The sequence below is a fragment of the Amphiura filiformis genome, chromosome 14 (genome assembly GCF_039555335.1).
Source record: "Amphiura filiformis chromosome 14, Afil_fr2py, whole genome shotgun sequence".
NCBI lineage: Eukaryota > Metazoa > Echinodermata > Ophiuroidea > Amphilepidida > Amphiuridae > Amphiura > Amphiura filiformis.
The window spans coordinates 6,876,473-6,901,447 of NC_092641.1; the positions used below are offsets into that span (position 1 = coordinate 6,876,473).

Here is a 24,975-nt window from a genome sequence, read left to right on the forward strand (position 1 = left end):
TTTCGAAGGGATATTGTGAGGCAATGTATAGATCAGGATAGCCATTACAGCGGGAAAAACAGGGAAATGCAGAAATGAAATTCCTGGGAGATATTGTTTTGCTTGTTTAGGAAATATGGCCGTCAGTTGGAGAACCCTACCCGACTGAGTTATTGTCTAAGTACATTTTGATTACTACGCACTTCCGACCTTCTTGTGCTCAACGGACAGAGGAGATGACATCATCAAACACAATGTTTTGGACTGATTCCGCTGGAATCGGTGTAAAAGAGATATAAATGTTATTTAAGATGTTTTTCTCAATTTTCAGTATTACTGTCTGTCACATTGAAGTCCTATCTTTGTGTTTTTCCAAGTTAGCATTAACATGCCTTTGCCCTTTAAATAAAAGAGTGGATTTTGTTGACAATCTTGGATCTTAAATGTCAAGGTTTCCATAAGCGTATTTCTTACATATTAACCCCCTGAGCACTACCTACCGATCTAACATTGCCTCCCAATGGTCAATTACATGATATCGTCATTTTAATCACCAATCAGAATGGAGCTTTGCAAATAATTCACTCCAATTTTTTTGTGTGGTGAAATCATAACAATGTTGCTGATTGGTCCAATTGATAGTGAAAACTTCGTTTTGACCAATAGGCAGGTAGTTCTCATGGGGTTAACTTAAGGATATATTGCGTATGTGGTTAAAAATTCAAAGTACTCTGTCTAATTGATGTACACTGAAGATATATTTTAAATGTTAATGGAAATATTGAATGGTTAAAAATGCAAGACATTTCATTTTAATTAACACACTGGTAATTTTCATAATGATTTTTAGACACTCAGATGGTGAGATCAAATTTGTGCAAAAATTAATGTGTGCAAAAATTCTTGGCTTCTGTGGAAATCAATCCTCCATCTGAAAGCAGGAGATAGATGAAGTACTGATTTGGATGAATTTTTAAAATGTTAATAAAATCAGTACTTTGTTTCATTTATGAGAAATACGTACATTTTTTCATCTTTTGTGTAAAATTTAGTGGAAATGTCTTTTTATGAGCGGATGCATTAATGGCAGAAAATATACGGCCTCGAGTTGATGAGCTGACAGCAATCGTTCATCGTAACTTAAGATGCTGAGAGGATTCAAGGTTTGCCGCACGTATTTGGTTAGTCTGGCCATTGAGGAGAAAGCTAAATCGTTGCGGTCATTAAATAGCCGTAAATGCGATGGCTGCCGAGATTGTTTGTATTAAAGCTACGGTCAACTGTCTGGTCAGAAACAAGATTGGTGATGCAATTAATTGTAAACGCAAAATGAATTGATTGTTCTCCAATAACGATTCGTCTTTTCTTTTTTTCTTCCTAATTGTCAATTTTGGTAGACCACAATGAGTTGAAATAAAAATGTTGGAAATCTTAGTTCGGGTTTTTTTTTTCAATCACTTTTTTAGAAGAAACCTTAAATTTGGACAGAATCAAGGACTTATATATTTGTTATTCACTCATTTTATTTATTAAATGCTTATTTGATTTTTCCATCCAGTCCAAAAACACACATTTTTTTCCATAAAATAAAAATGATCACGCATTTGTCAATACTAGCCTTTTCAAAATAGAAGAAAATGAGGAAGAGTCCATAAAAAAAAGGATCAACCTACCAAACCTTTGACTCGGAAGGGCAACCAAACAATTTATTTTTTTTGCCTTTTTAATGTAACAGACAGCAATTAATTATCATTATTAAAAAAAAGTCAAATACTTTCAATTGTATCAGAAAATTGATTTTAGCCACAAAAATATTTGTTTTACCATTGATGCTTGTGTGTTTTAACTATAACCTAGACAATTTACGTAGAGGCTCTTTATTGAGTCTCTTTCAGATCAAGAAATGACTACATCAAATCTGTATTTATTCCATAATTGCCCTCTAGACATGTTGGAATTCAGAAACGGTCAGCCATTTTAATTGGTCCAGCCTCGACAACATGTTCATGAGATCCTAATCATTCCGACTGAGGCACAGCTATCGCACTTACAGCTTTCCTCCTCGGCCGGCCAGCAATACGACAATATAAATATCTTGATTGTCTGACTGACAGTGTGAATTGTGTATGTCTGATGCGGAATAGTGTTGCTAACATCATGTCTGCGATACGGAGCTCTGAGCTGCGGCGACAGGTCAATCACCTTTAAAACTCACGTCTGCTTGACCGCCCGGACAGCCAAGGCAAACCATCGCATTTTCTATTTGTTCATTGATTTGCCACTTTTGTGACGGTGTGAGAGAGAGACGAGACTAGTGCTTGCACACAAAAATAGGAAATATATTGCTAATTTTCGTAGAGTGGTGGCAGTCAGTAGTGTTGAGAGGTACAAGGGGCTGTTTGTAGGTAAATAATAGGAGTTTTTAGTCAAATTGAAGGTCGTTGCATGAATAAACGAGAGACAAGTTGTTTTGAATAGGGTGTGTGACCTATGCTTGTCTTGTTATTTTTAACGATTGAGGTAACTTCTCCGATGTTGATACCGACGTTGATGATATATAAAAGCAACTTCAGTCAGTTTGGATTTTATTTTTTGCTTAATTTGTCTGATGATATTCTACGCGTTTTAGTTAGTCGTTGGTAGACGTAGAAAAAAATCAATGTTCTTCCGTCAGATGTTTGCGTAACCTGTCATTTAATGCAGAAAGCGTACTTGAGACGTGGAAGTTAGAGGAATGCAAATCTGCTCAAAGTGTAGTTGAACAGGAGTCTAGATGATGATAATGTAGCATAAAGGAAGAGAATTCAACAACTGTATGTTGATATAACAACATTATTGAAGTTAATTACTATAAATATTAGATCATGTAATTTTGTCTTCATACTTATGAACTGTTCAGTTGCTGTGTATTGATATAAAAATATTGGAAGTTTTTTTAATAATTATAAATGTCAGAGAAATATTCTTCTTTATCATACAATAATACTTAACTTTTTAGTTGTTGTTGAGAAGACAGTAATGCTCAGCATGTGCCAGCCATAGGTTTCAACATAAAAAGTCCCAAGGTTTGAAATATTTAATTTCAAGAGCTATCGTAAGAGCTACTGAACCAATACTAGGCTTGTTTGTACTCATTTTAATGCATTTTCCAGGCTGATTCCAAATATGATCATGATAAATTGCAATTCTGAAATTTTTTTAACCTTGTATTTTTTTATACTTGTCGTCTGCAGTCGATACCCGTGTGGAGAAAGTAAATTATAGACTACAAGAAAATTGAGTTTGTAATCAAATAGATGTAGCTTCAATCAGAAAAGCTTTCAATTTTGAGTTGGTTGAAATTGAAATTAAAGTATATAAATGATCCATATGAGAGTTGGTATTAGAGATGGCTGAAGTGAATAATCACTGAGATAGGATTAGAAGTAAGGTTTAAGGTGTTAGGATTAAAGGGTTAGGGTTATAAAATGGTTGGGGTTGTGGCATTGATTATAAAGTTGCACCTTAGATTTTTGCTCTGTATGCTGGCCATAGGCTTCAACATAAAAGTCTAAAATTTTGATCTTTTCTCAAAATATCAAGAGCTGCATCATGAGCTATCCCAACAAGGCTTATTAATACTCATTCTAATGAGTTCAATGCATTTGTAATGCTGATTCCAAATAATATTATGGTCAATTGGTCACAACAATGTACAATTCTGAAATGTTTCATTTTTAAAGAAAATTTGGAATTGAGAGGGTTAACATGTGATGAAGAAGTTGTTATCATCCCTGAGATGGCTGCTAAGTATATGATGTAGGCTATGCATTAATGGGGATAAAAATGTTGTATGATGTGCAAATTTTCCTTTACATATTTTTAAATTTTGAAGGAAAAAAAATATTTGAAAAAAAATGCACAATTTCAGTTGAAAGCTTTAAAGGTGTGTGAGTTTAGGTTTCTTTTACTAAAATGAGTAGCTGATTTTGTATAGCTCTAGTTGTATTACAACAAAATTAAGTTTTATCTGCTGTAAGACATCGGAGCAAACACTTTAACTTGTACGAGGGTCTCACCAGACACCTTGTTCAGACGAATGTCCTTATATGTTATAGTAACATCCACTCCCAAAATAGCGTCGGCTGTGATTGGTCCGATTTTTAGTCGAGTGTTTTTGTGTCGGGGAACCAATGAGAGTAGAGCAAGATCGGGGTTAACTCGGTACTTGAAATTTGGTTGTCAATGTAAGAGTTAGTCTGGCGATGGTGTAGTGATCGGTTGCTAGACAGACATGTTGCATTGAAATGCATGGGTAGGTGGGGCATGGTCGATGTTAGAATGTAGGAATGCTCGTTTACCAATCACTGTTATCTCGACGATGATGATCGCACACCGCTCGTATGCCTTTTGGAATAATAGACGGGAGAAGTGGTTGATGTACCTTTCGGCAGATTTGGGTAGGTTGCCTCTATGTAAATTTGTTTTTTTAGATGACAGTCGTATGAATAATTGCAGTTGTATTTTAATTTTAAATTATTTAAGAATTTATTGATTTTGTGTGACAAGTACTTTGGTGAATCTAGTTTTTAAGAAATATCAATTTTGTGTTCGCAAATTGGTTCATTCATTCATTCATCATTCATATTTATTTGGCAAAAGCGACATAAAATAGTACAATGAAACATACAAAAATTTAACACATTGAAAAGCTGCACACCAAAAAGACACCAAAATGCCGAATTGCCAGGATGACCCATAAAGTCTAGCTTCCTGTGTAGACTTAATTCCAATGGGGTCCCACAAAAGAACAAAAAGATGCCTGGGAGCGTGTGAAACAATAAGATAAAACAAAGGCGGGGACCTAAAGGAGTAAGCTACACAAATTCAGCAGACTCATGGGTCATAGCAACTCTAGCCAGGTATTTTTTCATAGCACGCTTATAAGTACATTTGTCCAGAATGGATTTGATATGCGAAGGTAGGTTATTCCAATCAAGAGTTGCATGGTAGAAAAAAGATTTTTGGTATTTGAACCAACTCTTGGGACATGAAAATTCCAAGAGCTTGACCTAGTGGCATGAGAATGAATATCAGAAATTTTGGTAAAAAACTGGGTAAGATAAGAAGGGCCCTGTGAATGGAAAATATTATACATGTGGTTGAGTCTCAGCTGCCTAGCCCTGTTTTGGATATCTAGAAGTTTAACTAAGTCAAATTCTACCTGACCAACATGATCTCTGGGAGCTAGGTTCAAAATAAAACGAATCATCTTGTTTTGAATAACTTGAAGTTTGTGCTGATAAATTTTGGACAAACCAGTATACCATGAGGTGCAACAATAATCAAGATGACACTGCAGTAATGCAGAGCAGAGATTTTTACTTGAAGCTTTTGGTTGAAAAATTGAGAATGTCTGTATAAAAATTTGAGCCGGCCAGTAGCTTTCTTAATGAGAGAATCGACCATAACTTCTCCAGAGAGATGTTGGTCAAGTGACACCCCAAGATATTTTATGCAGGGAGCTGGTTGAATGGTATGATCATTGTATGAAATGTGAAAGTTGGATGCTTTTTTAAGCTTTCTACGTGAGCCAAATAAAATCAGTTCGGTTTTACCAACATGCAAGGATAATTTGTTGTTGATGAGCCAGTTGTTACAGGATTTCAAATCTAAGCTAAGATCATGGGCAATCACATCCGGGTTTGTGTCTGAAGATATAATAACACTATCGTCGGCATACAGGAGCAGCTTGTTTTTTACCGACATAGCCATGTCGCTGCTATAGCAAAGATAAAGCAGCGGATTAAGCAGGCTCCCTGTGGAACTCCACAGGAGAGCTGCATAAGATTAGATTGAATGCCGTCAACACTGACAAGTTGCTGCCTGTTAGAAAGATATGATTTAAACCAATCGGATTTGATGCCCATGGCCTCAAGCTTGTAACAAAGAATGTTGTGATTGACGCTGTCAAAAGCTTTTTGCACGTCCAAAAGAAGCATGCCAACATAATTACCCTTGTCAAGTTGAGACCTAATGTAATCTGTTAAAAAGATCAGACAAGTTTCTGTAGAGTAGCCAGGGCGGAAGCCTGATTGAAACTGGTAAATTAAGTTTTTAGAGCTTAAATATTGCTCCAATTGAACATAGATACACTTTTCTAAAACTTTTGAAACTGTACTCAACAAACTGACAGGCCTATAGTTACCAACTTCCAAGCGGCTGTTCTTTTTGAAAAGTGGGATAACCTTGGCAATTTTTAGATCCTGGGGAACAGTACTGGATTCAATGGAGAGGTTCACTATGTGAGTAATTAGAGGAGAAAGTTGTTCTGCACCATCTCTCAAAAATTTCGGTGCAATATCATCCAGGCCAACAGCTTTGTGAATGTCAAGGCTGGATAGCTCATCAAAAATATAATCTTCATCAACACACCTAAGATCAAACTCAGAGCTGGACACATCATTACTCAAGTAAAACCTCTCAAAAGAATCAGACCCCACCCCAAAATCGTTACTCACTTGCGTAATTTGTTTGTCAAAGCATCAGCCACAGTAGTGAAGAAACTGTTAACATGATTACAGACAGAAAGGGTATCTGATTGTAATTCCCCATCAACATTTAAAACAATTTTCCCTTTGGATTTAGATTTAGAACTATAACCCAGATTTTTTAGGTGCATCCAAAGTTTTTTGTGTTCTTCCATATTTTCCTCAAGTTTACTTTTAAAGTAGTTTGCCTTTGCCTTCTTAATTTCTCTCTGAATGGAATTTCGAAGAAATGCTAAGTCGGTGAAAGAAACTTCATGGTTGCCTTTCTTGATAAGTTGACTGGTTTTGTCCCTCATCCTAATTTGTTCAAGAATACTGGAAGTCATCCATGGCTCTGTACGTTGTTTAATGCGAACCGTCTTTCTTGGGGCAACATTGTCAATAATGCCAGTCAGAATTGATCTAAAATTAGACCAGGCTGTGTTGACACAGTTACTGGTAAGGACAGAGGACCAGTCAGCATTATCAAGAAGGCTAGTGTACATATCGACATTGTAGGTTTTCATGGACCTTAGATTTACAGTGTTATGACAAGAGAAAACATTCTTCACACCTTTCCTTGAGCAAAAAATCAAAAAGTGATCGCTTAAACCAATGGGTATTACCCCACTTTGACAAACTTTTGTGGTGTCGCTACAAAGAATGTGGTCGATTAAGGTTGATGATAGCGACCCTGACCGTGTGCGACCAACTCTGGTAACCTCCTTGATAAGTTGCTTAAAGCCAGTAGATTTGCAGGTGTGAAGGTATTTTTTTGTCTTAGGATTAGGTATAGCCGGATCAAGGAGATTGAAATTGGTATCTCCCAAGATGTATGTTTCTTGGGTAACACATAACGAGAGAACATGATCAAAGAGTTCAACAAAATCTGTCTGATCGGGTGGTCTGTAGATACAACCTATTAAAATAGGTTTTGATTTAGGTAGTAAGATATCTATCCAGACCCCTTCCAGACAGTCAACCTCAAGGTCATCACGTGTGTTAAAAGCAATATCAGACCTCACATATATGCAAACCCCCCTCCCTCACGGTTACGATCTTTGCGAACAGGAATATATCCGTCAATGTTAATTTCCGAGTCTGTAAATGTTTCATCCAACCAAGTTTCTGAAAATGACATTATAGCGATATTAGTTTGTTGTGTTATTATCTTAATTTCTGAAAGTTTAGGAAATAATGATCTAGTGTTCAAATGAATGAAGTTCAATCCTTTGCGGTTTAGGCAGCTAAAGTCAACTTCAGCGATAGGTGGGAGATCTAAAGCACATGTCATATCCTCAAATGTCTCTGGTTCAAATTCACACTCCATCGCCACAGTTATAAAAAAGGTAAGCTCTGGATCGAACAGAAGACACATATATAAGAGAAGGAGGACTGTTCTTGAACTAGTCGAATGTAATCTTGATCAGACATTGATCAGACATTGTACATTTAATGTATATATTTAAATGTACTATCAGAAAAAGTAATTTAAAGCCCATGTTTAATGTAATAATGTGGGATACATAAGTTTGATAATTCAAGGCAACATTTCAATATTTTGTGCTTTGAGTTAACTATAAGGTTGACATCACTGAATTAATTTAGTAGTGTATAACATAGATCCAAATTTTAAAAAAAATTGTTGCAATCATTTTGAAATATGAAAGTTAGGAAATGAGATTTATTGTAATTTGTTGTGGGAAAACTAAAACGTGCAACCAAATTGGGGATCTCAGAATGTTGTTTGAGTCTAACCAATTCAAATAATGTGCAAATAATCTTATGATTTCATTATTTGATCATTTTGCTATCTTCAGTAGATAGCAGAAATACAGTGAAGGAAATAGCTCCTTCCACTACTTGGCAAGCTCAGTAAACCTTCAATCACTAATATTTTAGTGTGTGAAATGGCTGCTGTTAAATGCAAAAAAACACAAAACTCAGTTTCATTACAAAATCACGATAATACACAGGGTTTTTTTTATCATGGTGTGCCAAATTTGGCAGTTGTCATGCTTTATACGTTTTGCAAAATTTAACAAAACAATACAAACAGACAAATGCTACTACTGTAAAAGTTGTAATGTTTGCAACATATATATTTTATGTTTTATTTAAGTTGGCATCTTGTTTGGACATACCATCAAGTACACATTGTTTGTTAGGCCAAAAAAAAAAGGGTTGTCTCAAAGCTCATGAGAAATTTAAAAACAAATGCGGAATGCAATTTTTTTTTTTTTTTTTTTTTTCCGGACTTTTTCATGGTATTTTGTGAAAAACTAAAAAAAAAAAAAAAAATTGAAATACAAAAAATTTCTGCATTTCTGCAAGCTTTGAGACAAAACTTTTTTATTTTTGGGCCTTATTGCAAATTGGATGTTTTTAATATTGCAAGCTAATTAGAAAAGAGCACAAAGTGCCAAAATTGATGTACTATGAACATATCTTTATGCAGTGGGCAGACGTCCTTGTAATGTCTGGTTTACCCCAGGTAAAAAAAGAGGAAAAAATTAACTAGATTTGGTTATCCCTAAGTGAATTATTTAACTAGGCCATCTGGTAAAACTGCACTGCCCTCCTTATGTAAGTCCCATCTATTGTTACATTTATTTTTATTTTTACTCGCGTAGTGGTAACAATGCTGAGGAAATTGTCATGTAGGCCTTACATTGACAAAATGGTCAGATTGTTTTTGGAGCATTTTTGTTAATTTTTATAGGCCTGTTTTTTCCCAAGTAATTTTAAAATTTTTATTCCAGAATAGTACAAAAACAAAGTGAAGATATTATTTCATGATTTAGTCCGATCAGTGAGTTGGGTTATACTCATTGACATGGAAATAGTTTCCGCTGTATAGTTGCAGTTTAGCCCTTTCCATTTATAAACTTTCTTTCTCTTTACCCTCTATGGTGCTTCTGTGTTGTGGTTACCTGATGATAAAGAAGCACTATGGTAGTCCACTATGGTAGTCAAACACGAGTCCAAAGCTTTATTTAATTCAGTGTATACATAGAACTGGCTCTAGTTCCTCGAGCCTAGGAGGGGGGTACGCACAAAGCATGTACAGCCCCAAAGTGGCCTTCGAGTGCGCTTGGGCAGAGTAGTCGATTTTGTAATGTCGGAGACTAGGACCTATGCACTGACAAATTAAATCTCAAGCTTTATTTTGCTCATAAGTTAAATTGGTAGATGCTCACTGGCAGTTATTAAAACTAAATTGAAAAAAAAACCACCATAATACCAACATGTTAATTTTAAACTGTAGAATTACCTTCCTCTTCTAGTGGTATTTAAGATGTAGTACCAGTAAATGCATCCATTTTAGCCTCCACATGTTTGTTCAATGATGTTGCAGTCAATTCATGTTCATGAAATGAAATCTATTTTGTTAACACAGTTAAAATCAGAGTGTAATTGTGGTCAGAAGGGTATTATATTCAGTATTGAGCTTATTCCCCATATAGTTATGTGGGCGAGCATTAGGTTATGTTGTTTTGTGTTAAACGAAGGCAAAATATTTACTACTTTGCGTGGGAACTTATATTATATGCAAGAAGGAAAACCAGAGAAAATTAGGTCATATGACAGCGTTCAAGCTTTGACTTACGTCTGGCGGACAAAAGTGTGAAAAAAAATTATTTAGGGGTGAAAACAATAAAAATTCTTGATTGTTTATATGTTTCCAATGGTAAAATATCATGTAGTTTCAGATTTTGGCACTTAAAACTTCCTATCGTTTATAGATTTCAAGAAAAATTCAATTTTATGTCCGATTTTGGCCGAAAATAGCCGTTTTGGGGTGACAAAAAAATTGACTTGCAGATTTCCTGTGAGTGAATGAACATGAAAACTATTAAATAGAGCCTAATTTTCTATACTATTTGTGTAACAAGGGTACAATTGTGATATTAAAAGCATTGAATGTGATCAACATATTTCTTTATTTTCGTGGCAGCAGTAGAAACTTGAGCGTTCGGTGACAATTGATTTGGAAAAAAGTACGATATTCGCCTCATTTTCTATTTGAAAAGGCCATATCTCCACAATGGTATGAGCTATAGGGATGCTTTAAGTGTCTTTTTGCTCAGTATTTCAATAGCTAAATGGTAATATAATAAATAAGTAAGCTAGATTTACAGAAAAGAAAATAACTTGCAATATGCTACCACCCCTAAGAATTTTGAGGGCGTGAAAAAATTAATGGATTCTCTAAAAAAAATAAGTCCTTCAAAACTGGGAGGTTTAAGCCTAAACAAACACAAACTTGCTCTTGCCAATACCCCCCTCTAGAGCAAGTTTATGTTTATTTAGCCCTAAGTATCCCCATTTTGAAGGACTTATTTTTTTAGAGCAAATTTTCACTCATTTTTGAGGATTTCGGGCAGAAATATGCCTGTACAGTGCTATGGGGAAAATTTTCAAGTTGATAATTATGCATTTTTTATGTCCAGATTCAGTTTCTACACAAAATTTCACCCTAGAAAATGTTCCTTTAAGTAGAATATCTTTCACTTTATGTTTTCAACATTCTGGCCACAAAAAGTAAGTCAAAGCTTGAATGCTGTCATATTTATGGTACTGCTGCTATCAGTCTGGTACCGAAAGTGATTCAATAGTTGCGTAGTTATGCCATATCAGGTGAAAGTGAAAACAAACAAACAAAATCATGGAATTGTAGTATTGGAAAACACAGAAAACATTGAAAATGGGGATATCAAATATATATGGTAATTGCAAAACTAAAACTCTTGTCAACCTAAAGTAATGCCTATTTTGAATGTATTCAAGGCCCAAGCAAACTCCCATCTTTACTGATATTTTCTTCATTTCCACCAATTTTAGTGGTCATCAATGTTGTCATGACTGAAGAGGTTCATCAGGTCTGTTGATTAAACAGCTAATTAAAGTTCTTTGCCAAGACCAAAGGAAAAACTTATGTTTTTCTGCTGACAGTTTCGCCAGAAACCTTCTGGCTTTCTCAAAGCGATTGATGTTGCCATTTTATATTTCCTCATTAGTACCAGGATCTTGCAATAGTAATGAAAATCGTAATGTTGTATTGTGTTCTAGAACCTAAATAATCATTACTTTAATTTTTTTTAAATGGAAAAGAATATGAAATTTGACTTTTGAAAATGGAGATTTTGTCAATCTAATCTAGGCTAATTCATCCCCTGGAGATCGAGAATGAAGCCCTCTTCAAGTAACTGCAACTTTTTTCTTGCATTTATACAGTCAAATCCAATATGAAAATTGGTCATTGCAAAAATTTGAGTTCCAAAATTTCTTCCCATAGCACTCCCTATGTACTACTACCCTAGACAACAAACAAAAACATTTGTTGAGCTGTAAATGTTATGTGGGATAGAGTAATAAAGTTGGAAAAAGTACATTATGACCACATTTGGGAGCCATGACACTTAAATTTGACCCCAGATTGACCTCTTGAGTTTCAAGCAGACCTGCTAAGAACTAAAAATAAGAGATCTTTTTTTGGTGGCCTGGTCTATGTTATTTTTAGGAGTCCTGTATTGTGTATGTACATGGACTGGAATACTATCCACAGCTTTATAGTTCTTTCTATTTTAAGCCCTGTATGCTATGAGGTTCAGGTTGCTGCAGTATAGTGACATGGGGATGCAGCTATTTTCGAACCATCTTGATTTGGATTCAAGTTCACACATTTGTGGAGACAAATATTTTGTGAATTTTCAACAAGCCAATACCTTTTTCATGTTTACAGATCTTGAATAAGAACAGGAAAAATATTAAAATTCTAAAATTGTTTGCACAAGCACTTCAAAGATTAGATTAGAATTCATGTATTTTGTGTAATTTTAGTGAAATATTTTATTGTATTGACTGAATTTTGATATCTTCTCCAGTAGAATTAACCAAAGTGATAGTCAAAACACTTACAGGAGCACAGATTTTGTTTCGGGGGAGCAATTTTTTACCACACTATATTTTTTTCTATGAAAAATTCAATTTTTATTTTCATGCACAAAATGCAGAATATATTTCACAATATTTCCCCATAGAATTTGTTTTAACAACAAAGAAGATGAAATCAATGTTTTTTATTGAAAACCAATCTATTATTCACATCTGACCTGTTTTTGCAACTGATATGGCCGTAAATATTTATGATTTCAAACACATTTTGCTATATTACACACAAACAAATGCATCTGGCATTTTATTTTTTAGTACTGTACACGTTTATAGCAAACAAACATGTTATTCTTTAGCCATATTATGGATGTTTCGGACAAGGAATAAAAAATCTGTAAATTTTATCACAAGAAATAATTTCTTCACCCAGCATTAGCACACAGGGGGTTAATGTCATGGATTATGTTGTGAGCATACCTGCAAAAGTTGACAGCCCTGGCTCATATAGTTTTCTTTCTTTTTTTCTCTCTTTCTCTCTTTTTTTTTTACCTGCATATAACATCACTCAAGTGACAATAAATTGTCTGCTCCATGGCCATAACTTTAAAAAATCTTGTTACTCTTTGCTTTAGTTGCAAAAAAAATAGTACTTCATTCAGTATTCAATTTAAACAAATATTGAGTGGGAATTATTTTTAGCAAGTGATTTGAAAAATTAACTTGCATGATTGGTAATTTGGTATTAATGAATTACATAAGTACCACTTGATGTAATCATATCTATTATATGATGCAAGTTAAATTGTGATATAGATAGACATAGTGTCTGTAAATAGTTCTGCTGTTGAGCAAACGATCAGATGCTGCAGGGCTCTAAAGAAGTTAAAAATATATTTGATGGAACATGGGTGTGATGTAACTTGGCGTAACCAGAGTAAACAATTCATGGTCCTGACTAGCTGGGTCTGCATATACCAGGTGCCTTGGTGAACATATTCACTAATTATATTTATCAAGCTGATTTGTGCTTATTTGAAGTCTTGTCTAGACAGTGAGAGCGAAAGAATTAGATTTTTTTTTCTGTACAACTGTGATGGATGACTGTAGTATTACACCGGTGGTGAGTTCTGTTTGAGATTTGATTTTTTGGTGTTGACTAGAATGAGCTGGTGAGCCATTAGCCACCCAATATTAAGGCATGTTAGTACCAGTGTATTAGTCAACTTTAAAAAAACATTTATTGACCAAAGAGAAAGAAATATATATATATATATTTTTTTTATTTTCCTGCACAACTGTGATGTATGGCTGTAGCAGGGTTGTTAGGTGCTGAGGTGCTGGCTAATTGTACTATCCAATTCATGAATTAGAGTGCATGCTCTGGGCACTATGTTTTTAGTGGCTGTGTGAGGGATAGGCTACGGAGGTATAACTTCCCCCTAAAAACAGGGGGGTGCTCTTTTTTCAGAAATTTTTTTATGCTTTTTTGTTGTTGTTACAAGTAGATATGTTTTAATCAGCCTGATCCAATGTATATGGATGTATCTGTAAGTAGTACATTTTATCAAAGTTCTACTTTAATTATATTGTAATGAGCGATTACCATTGTCAATATATTAAATTGTCTAGAACTAAATCATGCTCATCACTTTAAAATTGTACAGAAGTTTCAGCTCGATTAATTTTGTGAAAACGATAAAATTTGATGGCTGTGAAAATAATCTGGTATCAGACTAGATGATACTTAGTGTTTGTGCAAGAGAGTCGTATATGCAATGGTTGCCGTTTATGGCATCCCTACTCTTGTTGATGTTAAGCTTACGAGGCAGATTATTTGTTTGGAGACTGAGATGGTCTAAGAAGTAAGGTGTTGCAATGTATTGGAAAATATCAATGTTTTTCCAACATTGACTGACATGTTCAATCAAATAACATTAACAACAATGAAATCATCAAATTGTTAATGTTTGACATGAAAAAGGAATGAAATAGTGCTTTTCTAACACTTTTTTGATTAATAAAGGAGGCAAAATTGCAACCAAATTGGTTAAATCACAGTGGTTAGCATTAGTAAAAAGGTGACTGGCACATGATTGGTATGATGTTAAAGCTTTGAAGTAATAATTTCAAATGTGACACAATCTGGTCCATGGGGGCCAAAGGCGGCAAATTTGAAACTGAGATAAAGGTAAAAATATGGAATAAAAAACAATAAAATACATAAGAAAATAGACATCAAAAAACTTCATAACTGTAGAACCAAGAATCCTAGACTTTTTCTTTTTATGTTAAACCATTCAAACAATTTTTTAAAGGTCGTAGATGCTCTAGGAAGTCAAGAACCACCACCCCAAGACTAGAATCTTAAACACTGATGCAAGCAGCTATTGGAGTTTGATAGCATTTTTGCACTAACATAAGGACTTGTATCGCCTGGAGACACACATGGGGCGTGGTACTTAGCGTTCATATTAAGATATCATCTTTAGCTGTGTGTTTGTGTTGCTATGGAGGAGGAGGAGAACCTTAAAAGCTTTCAGTCTGTGTAGTGTATCTTTTATGGTTTCATTGTTTTTACACTAAAGACTCTCTAGATGTATGTTTTACATCACAGAAGATATTTGAGTCATCCCATGATGCTTAGTGCTTTGCGGTAAATATATTTTATTGTTTTTTGTTTTTCCTTCTATATTTTTGTCTATCTCAATTTCAAATTTGATGCCTTTGGTCTCCAATGAACAGATAGTGTCAAGCCCAATCCTGACTGATGCTATAAAAACTGTAATCAGAAACCAGGTTTTTACGAGCTCGGCTGTGAAAATTCTCATCGCGTGGTGGGAATTTTGGTCCGTGATGGAGTTGAAAAATGTTCAACTTGTTTGCATCGCGCTGCGCTATCGCAGCCGTGCATGCTTCTGATTGGCTGCTGGATCGTGCGATGTTTTAAAAGCATCACGCATGGTATCGCGCTGCGATGTGGAGTCGGGATCGGACTTCACAGTTATCAACTTAATATCAGTACATGATTGGGGAAACACTACCCTTTTTGTGAATTAATGCGGCATACGCCTCTCATTATTTATAAGATCTACATGTAGAGATGAATTACAATATATACCAAACGTCATCAGTGGCCACAAACAACTTGCATCAAATTACCTATTTGTTGACTTTTTTGAAGAGTGTTTTTTTTTAATATTGATTTTAATTTTTTGTTCTCTTTGGTCTCAAAACGTTATACTTATCCTCAACATGATACTTCAGGTTTTAAATAGCAACATTTAGTGTGCTTGAAAGACCGAATAGTGTTTGCTGAGATCTGAATACTTAGATGACTTGGCTGAGGGTTTAGAACAAGTTGACTATTTTTAGGTTACATGGCCAAAACTTGTCTGGATACTTGACATGCTTTAGTATAATGAGTGGTTTGGCTGGAGATATTTGCTAACATTTATTGTGAAAAGTGATGAAAATAAGGCAAAAAGTAATATATTTCAAGTTTCTCATTTCCAGTTGAATTCATATAAATTATTGAGAGTAGGAGGGTGGGTACTAAATTTACTGTCATTGAGCAATACACCCCAACACTGGTAAAGTACCACAAAATCTCACTGCACAAAGAACAACACATAGTAGCATCCCACATGATTGCAATCATACGAGTACACAATATATGGGGGGGACCTTCCATGAATTTTCAGTTTTGGATTGGCATTGGGGGGTACTACACCCTTGGCTCTCAGTACACACTTGGCGCTCAGTACACACACACACCCATAAAAACGCTGGCCAGCCCAGCCCAACATTGCTTGCTATCCTCGGTCTTGTCCATGATACCCGAGGTAATCTGTGGTTCTTAACCGGACCAAAGCCAACAACTTTTCTTTTCTTTTCAACTTCATCCTTTCTTTCTTCCTTCTTTCCTTTCCTTCTGCCAAAAAGTGGAAACAGTGTTAGGGTTAGTGATGCACATGCCATCATTTGCAAAGAAAGCAAGAGCAAAAATAAGCTGACTGTGGGCTCTATTTGCTCACCTGTTCCCATGAAATAGCTCCTAGTAGCTCCTTGTACACTATGACCGGGAGCTACTTTTAACCCGAAACTCTTCCAGTCTGCTGGCAGAAAGTCTCAATTATCTTATATATGCCAGACTACTGTGGTGTGTTTAACTCTTGCTTGGTCGTAAGTAGCCCCCAGCGTGTGGTTCACACAAAAGTAGCTCTGGTTCAAACCTTATTCATTTTGCAAAAAACAAAGCAAATCGTTAATTATTTCAGCCGATTTCAAAATCAAATTTACAGACACAACTACTTGTGTTGCTTGATCGTGTGTCATTCTCCCGCATCAGTTTGCTACCAGACTCCGCTAATTGTTGGCTAGACTTTTGTTTATTTGAAACATCGGATACATTCTTAATATTGCTAACTTCATTTACTAATATGACTGTTTGAATTCCAAAGTAGCTTAGATGTTCAATGTGATCATGTCAGATTTATTGACTTTGATAACTTGGTTACGGTGTAAACAGTAGGCCTATAATAGGAGAGGTTAAAATGGAACGAAATAATTATTATTGAAGCGTCCAAACTATATCATATGTATTACTGCAGCTCTTAACTGCTTTTGGTGTGAGCTATAATATCACTTTCCTTCAATACAATCAGGGGAGCTGTTTTTTATGTCCTCCATCCAAACAAATACAAGACCTCTTCTACATGTACATTGAAGCTGGCTTTCCCTTTTAAAGGGAATTTTTATTTATGACTTCCCCCAAATACACCCTCACGGGGAGCTGTTGACACTGCTCGCCTGGAAAAATCCAAAACACAAGGCCTAAAGCCCTTGATGGTTCAACCTGTTTCTAGTTGAGGCTACACCTCTAGCACAATGCTCTTGGGTTTCACCATGTGGGTACAACTTAAGATTTCGTTACACTTGAAGGTTCAAACCCTTAAGGTCCGTCTGAACATGGCTATTGATTTTGGATTGTTCCTGTTCTAGGCGAATAGTTTTGCACATCAAATGTCATTCAAAATGGAATTTAAAAACAATTGGGTCAGACAGATAAAAAAAATATATCCCCCTTTCCGCTGAAAATGGAAAACAACGTTGTGGTGTTCTCAAGAAAATGGAACCACGTTATTGATTTGTCTGCAGTTTTGTCGGCCAGGTGAAGGATATAGGGCAGTCGACGGTGTGTTATGCGCGTCAACATGCAGCCGTAAATTGTAATTAGACGTGTCTGCCTTGAGGTCCAATAAGATTATAGAGATATGTAAAGCGTTGGATGAGGAAATGTGTGTTGGTGCGTGGTCTATACTGTTTATTCATGAAGAGAATCCAAATTTGTCCGGTGGTGACTTAATTCAGCTATTCCAATTGAAAAGCCTACACCCTTTATGGAAGACATGACATTAATCTCCCACAGAGGGGGTGTGGATTTCAAATGCACCCATTTATGTAACCCCATTTGAAATTCACACTACCTCTGTAGAAGATTAGGGTCATGTATTCCATAGGGGGTGTATGTGCTACCAGTGGAATAGCCCATTGAGGAAGATGGGTATGCATAGTGGTCGATACACTAGCCTCTTGCTGTTGGAGTTTCATTCATCTGTATAAGTTCCACATGAATCGATTCTTCTAATGTAAGAAGATTTTTAAGGCTAGTTGTTGCGATTGTAACACGTTGGTGTTTTCTGCCTCGCATTAACCCTATGAGAACTACCTGCCTAGCGCCTATTGGTCAAAAAGAAGTTTTCATTATCAATTGGACCAATCAGAAACATTGTTAGAATAATTATTTCACCACCCCAAAATAGGGTGAATTATTTGCAAAGCTCCATTCTGATTGGTGATTAGAGTGAAGATATCATGTAATTGACCAATCAGAGGCAATGCTAGACTCGGCAGGTAGTGGGGGTTAAGACCTATTACCCAAACAAGTTAATGACGGGGGATGATCATAATGCATCATCAGGAACTGTCTTTTGGAATTTGTAGGAGAGCATTTAATAGCTGTTAGTTATGGAGCCTTCAAGGAGAGTGGTTTAGAGCATTTACAATAGAAAGTAAGGAGAGCTAAATTTCAGGTTTAAGGAGAGCAGTAGAGAGCGATTGCCCTCACTCTTCTCAAAAGGCAGTCTCTGCATACATCAAAATCTTACTGCAACAGTTGTATGCTTCAGATCTAGGTAAGACACTATCAGAGACACATCAGTGTACATGAAAACATTAATAAATGATCATCGTATCGTGATCGAGGACATGCAATTTAGGTGCATGGTGGTTAACAAGTGACCAATTGTAACAAATTTGTCTCTTGCCACTTTGCCCAGTGTCATTGGGCTATTCCATTTAAAGTCCATACTACCCCTGTGGAAGATTTTGGAAATATTTTCCACAGGGGGAGTATGAATTTCAAATGGAATGAACATATTTAGGTAGCTCCATTTGAATTCCATACACCCACTAAGAAAGATTCAGCCCAAATCTCAGAGGGAGGGTGAGTTTTAAATGTTGAATGTGCTAATTCTATTTGAAATTCTTACTCCCCCTGTGGAAGATGCTTCCAAAATCTCTTACAGAGGGAGTATAGTTTTCATATGGATTTGCCCATTTCGTCGTCTTCACATCAGGGCATTCTGCAGGTGACAGTGTTACATAGCAAAGGTGTAATGTCGGGACAAGCAGTGTTGTAATATCTTCCCAGGTGATGTCACCTCTTTACACCATTACAGAACTGCTCATATGTACTGACTCGAACAACAAACACTGTTAACATCCTTCACGCTTTTGAACTGATCATACACTCAGTGAGGTGACAAACATGTTACAAAATACAGACCTGACAGGCCTATTGAGCTGAATTGTACACTTGATGAGATGAGAAACACAATTACAGACTCAATAAGTTTTGCCTGTTTTGAATTGATTGTGCAATAATCCAATGATAAACACACTTACATCCTTAGTGCTCAGACCTGCTGCATGTTTAATGCTCTGCGTGCTATCCATGCGATTCAACGGAAAAAGTTGAAGTTTTGAAATATTTTCTCAAAATCTCAAGAGCTATCTTAAGAACTACTAAACCAATACTAGGCTTGTTTGTACTCATTTTAATGAGTTTTTTATGCTGATTCACAATATGGTCATGAAAATTTACATATCTGAAATTTTTTGAATTAAAAAAAAAAATTGAAACTTGTCGTCTGCAGTCAACACCCGCGTGAAGAGAGTTAAGTTGATCAGATGAGATGAGAAACACATTACAGAATATCAGAGAAGATATATTACACTTCCCACAATGCATTTCTTCCATTTCAATTTTCTACTATCCAGTGCAACGCAACATGGGTTGATAGTGACAAAAAGTATCTCAATGAACAGAGCACATCCAGATTTTGCAAAATCTGTTTATTTCTTTACTATCGACCCATGTTTAGCCAGTCTATTCTCAACATGAAAACAAAGGGAACCTGTGCTATGTAATAGGAGTGTCATTTGATATAAAGTCTGCACAAAAAGTAACTCAGCTGTTATAAATACATCTATAGATTCAGAACTAATAATTGTTTTTACAATATTTCAACATAGCGAGAAGGATGATTTATTTACACGCATTTTGATACCCCATTCGTCAAATGTCGTTCAATATTAACAACACAGTAGTGCTTTTACAGAAAAATACCCGAATTTAAAAGTTGCAGTTTACAGCGATCAATGGTTATTAATGCCAGCACTGTAAACACGTAACGCCCACCGTTATCTTCGCGCTTACTTCAAATCAATACAAATAACTGCAACTTTTAAATTGGGGTATTTTTCTTTCAAAACACTGCTGTATTGTCAATATTGAACAAAATTGGACAAATGGGGTATCAAAATGCGCGTAAATAAATCATCCTTCTTTTTATGTTGAAATATTCTGAATATGTAGGCGTATTTACAACAGCTGAGTTACTTTTTGTGCAGACTTTAGTAAGGTGATGCGTCATGTTGCAAAGGATTGTGGGAAGAGTAAGAGATCTTCTCTTACTGAATAACAACCTGTCAAGTTTTGCCTTGTTTGATTGTACAGTCAATCGAACACAGTTGCTTCCTTCTCGCTCAGACCCGACAAGTTTTGATGCTTTCAAATTGATAGTACACTGGATTAGATGAGAAACACAGAATACACATTTTCGAATCGAAATTACCGAAGTCAGCTGCTGTTAAAAATGACACAGCTTACAGGCCTGCTTTTATAATACCAGGTAATTATGCATTTGTTGGGTGCAGCATTTACGCTATTTGCGTAAGGACATTTACGTACGCTTTATTATGCTGCCTACGCACCTGGTATACGTGACCTGGTTTTTCCAAACATTTCCAATGTTCATTTAAAAAGGTCTATACAGACCCGACACGTTTTGCTTATTTTAAATTAATCGTACACTCAATCAAATGATAAACATAGTTACTTCCTTCTTGCTTGGCAAGTCTCGCCTGTTGCACAACATTATTAACTCAATACCAGGCTCCGTGTGTCTGTGTATTCATTTTATTTGGTCATGTCTCGCCAAAGAAAATTTGCTTAAACCTGGTTATCCATCATTTGGGTTTTCAATAATTAAACGACTGTACGTCAAAGAAAATTGTGTAGCAAGAAGACGCAGACGCTCGGTAAACAAGCAGATATTGTTGTAGACTTTTAAGTAAGCTTACCATTTACGTGGTATACGGTTGGTAAAGATTATCGCTTTCCAAGACTCGGGGGTTTGTGGTACTTAAGAGGGGCACTTCAAAGATTACAATATTATTTTTGATGATTTGATATGTCTTGACGTATTCCTACATGAACTGGAAAATAACCACATTAGAAGATGTGTCAAAATGAAATTCAAGCAGTTCGTATTGCAAGTGATTTGCATTCTGATTAGAATGTGATTTTTTTTAAGCGGCCTTAAGGTGGGACAGGTGTAATTAGATAGGCCAAAATCATCATTTCATCAAAAATTAGTTTTTGTCATTTTTAGACACATTAATGTATGTAGTTTTCATATTAACATAAAAAAAAATCTGGAAAAATTATGCAAATTGTATTAAAAGCATGCTAAATACAACAAGAATCTTATTATTTTCTTTGTTTACGAACCCGTTGCCATAGGTTTTTCACGCATTTCATTTTTTCACCGAAAGTCGACATTTGAAAAAATGCAGCTCCAAAAGTATACCCCCCTATAGACCTGAAAGTTGGCAGTTATTTTCTTTAGACCATTATCTAGTGCAAGAACCTACTTTGAAATATTTCTTAGATATTGATAAAATCAGATGGCCAAATATGCCAAAATTGGTACAAGCAAAATGTCTGAATCATAGGTTTTACACCTCCTACCCACCCTGATGTTACTGGAAATAGGCTCATGCACTAGATCTTTGCGAGAGCTTTATTTTGACACCTCAAGTATCTCAATAGGACATTGTATAGTGGACCTACATTTTTTCAAAAAATGGCTAATATTCGCTAATTAAATATGCAAATTAGCTAATTAATATGCATAAAATTTGAATTGAACCGGTTTTTCTACATTTAATTCTATACCTGTTACAATGAATCGCGTAAAGAGTTTCTATGATCTTTCCACACAAAAAAGTGTTAATTACACCTGTCCCACCTTAATGCAGATATTATCATGCCACTTGAACAAAATGCAGGAAGCTCATTCCAAATTCCATTGAAATTTTGGGACTTCGGAGGGAAATTTTGCTTCATTTTTTTTAAATACGCAATTTTGCAAAACAATTACCCGCTATTGGAGTACCCCACCTATATTGTGACAAAGGGAGAAATGAAACAAATATAAAATAATTGAAAGTAAATATTTATAGCAAAATTAAAACACCTTGGAAAATTAAGACAATAAGTAAAGCAAAAAACAAAACGAAGTGCGAAATCCTCTCAGACAACGCAGTATATTTCCGCTCTGGCCTTTAATAGTTTCTTTCATTTGCCTTGAATAAATATTTATGATATCCCTGATTGTCTGTCTGACTGCAAGGTAAATGGGAAACAGGTCAAGCAGTTAATTTGTCTGGAGTCTTAACCCCCTGAGCACTATCTGCCAATCGAACATTGCCTCTGATTGGTCAATTACATAATATCTTCATTTTGATCACCAATCAGAATTGAGTTTTGCAAATAATTCATCCCATTTTTTTTGTGTGTGGTGAAATTATTCTAACAATATTGCTGATTGGTCCAATTGATAATGAAAACTTCTTTTTGGCCAATAGGCAAGTAGTTCTCATGGGGTTAAATAAAATACAAGGCATATCATTGGCCATTTTATTCTGATGCAAGAGAAATGCTGGCTAGCACAAGTGCTTGCAGTATTTCTTAGTGGCAAAGACAAAATTAGTTCAGCCCAATTTTAACGGGATATCTGCACACCCAGTGTGTAAAAAATTTCAGTGAATACTGTAAAACCACTTAATTTCGCGAGGTATTTAATTTCGCGAATTTCGCGAGGGCTTTTGATTCGCGAAATTAAATACTCGCGAATTTTATCACAGACAATTTGCACACTGGTTCCGAATTTGACAACCCAACTCTAGCAACTTCCATTACAGAATTCACATCAAAGTTATTTTGTGACTGTGTCTGTGACATAATTTTCATTAGTAGATTATTTATTTACCTTGAAACCATCATCAAAATAGCCTCATATATCATTATAAAGATCATATAAATTCCACAAAGCATTGACCCTCCATATAAAACTTGCTAGAAAATCGTGAAATTGGTATTGTTTATCCATTTGCTGCATAGAAAATAATGACCAATTATCAATCAATCAATCAATTATGCCAGTCCTCGTTCAATCAGAACATTTTAGTTTTGTTTTCAACTTTGTTTTCTCACGTTGTAACACTCTAAACAAGGCTCCAAAATATTATTTTCATTGTTTCAATGATTTAAAAAGATATTTTAAAATGTTTAGAAGTAATTTTAATAACAAATTATGAGACAGAAATGAAAGTTTGTGAAACAAAATGGCACCCCCATGGGCTATGATAATGGCGTGGGTTGTTTGGGCAAAAGTATTTCGTAATTTTATCATAGTTTGCATGTTATTTTCTACAAAACAATGGCCATATTTCATTTTAGAGATATCCCAACATTCAATTTAGGGAAGGTAAGGCGGAAATACCCAGCAAAGTAAGGCTAATTTTCACTTAAGCTTCTGGCTATATGCAGAGATAAGAATTTGGAAACTTTGACGTGAAATACAAAATCCTGGATTCGCGAAATTAAGTACCAGCGAAAATGGCGAATATCGGCGATTCAGCGAAATAAAGTACCAGAAATTAAAGTGTTTTACAGTACATTTGATATGAATATTCATTGGGTACATTCCGTGTGAAGCGCACGAAAATGAGCAATTTGACAGTCTTTTATACTAACATAGTAACATGGTGTTTACCGAATGAGTGCGTACTTAAAAAACACTCAGTACTAAGAACAAGGAATATTTCTTTTCTCAGATTTGTCAGGGAGAAATTCCCTTGTAGCAGAAACTGACACTTGAGCTCCATTTTTTGGCTTAACCCCAGATTTCATAACTGGCATCCTCTGATGGCAAAACATTCAATGCACAAAATAACCAACATTTGGGGAGATTAATCTGAAAATTAAACCTGAAAGCTAGTGCAGTAGGAAGTCTTATTTCTATATTTATTAGCTTAAATACTGTACTTCTGACAGTTTTTAGTAGCTTCCATGTTTAATTTCACTTTATAAAACTGATCAATTCAAGGACGCATACTTACAAATTCATAGCGTTTCTACTGCATATATCACAGAACACAGACAACTGAATCAACAATGTCTCTCTAAAAAAAAATTAAAATATTGTTGCCAGTTAGATATGGCTTCAAGTGCACTTATTTTAAAAACAAACTGAAAAACACATATCAAGTCATTATTTACAATTCATGTTGTACCATTACTTAATTTTTCTCGTTGCTTTTTGTCTTTTCAGATTCTCCTCCGTCCGAGTAAAGCGTTGGGTCAATGTTGGCTGGTCACCAAGTGATCATCAAGAGTGGTTTAACTTACAACACACAGGTAATTTGATCTTAAAGGATATCTTTTATTCACACAAATCGGGAATCTGTTAATATCGGATGCAGTCAGGGTTTGCATAGTTTGAGGACATTTTAACAGTCGGTATCAAGCGGCTATTCCAGTTGAAATTCATACTCCCCCATGGAAGACATGACCTTAATCTTCCACAAAGGGAGTGTAGATTTCAAATGAAGTCGCCCATTCAGGTAACCCCATTTGAAATTCACACTCCCTGTGTAGCTGCGTGCTAGCCATGCGCTTCAACGGAAAAAGTTGAAGTTTTAAAATATTTTCTCAAAATATCAAGAGCTATCTTAACAACTACTGAATCAATACTAGGCTTGTTTGTACTCATTTTAATGCATTTTCATGCTGATTCCAAATATGGTCATGAAAATTTACATTTCTGAAATTTTGAAATTTTTAAAATTTTTGAAACATGTCGTCTGCAGTCCACACCCGCGTGAAGAGAGTTAAGGT

General features: G+C 35.4%; 1 long non-coding RNA gene across 1 annotated transcript in view; it reads left to right on the forward strand.

Moving 5' to 3' along the window:
- Positions 1 to 24,576, forward strand: part of LOC140168908 (uncharacterized) — a 130,101-nt gene extending 105,525 nt beyond the window's left edge. Inside the window, exon 5 of the long non-coding RNA XR_011861280.1 lies at positions 24,410 to 24,576. This is a non-coding gene — a long non-coding RNA (uncharacterized lncRNA). The remainder of the gene's footprint in view (positions 1 to 24,409) is intronic.
- The last annotated feature ends 399 nt before the right edge of the window (positions 24,577 to 24,975 follow it).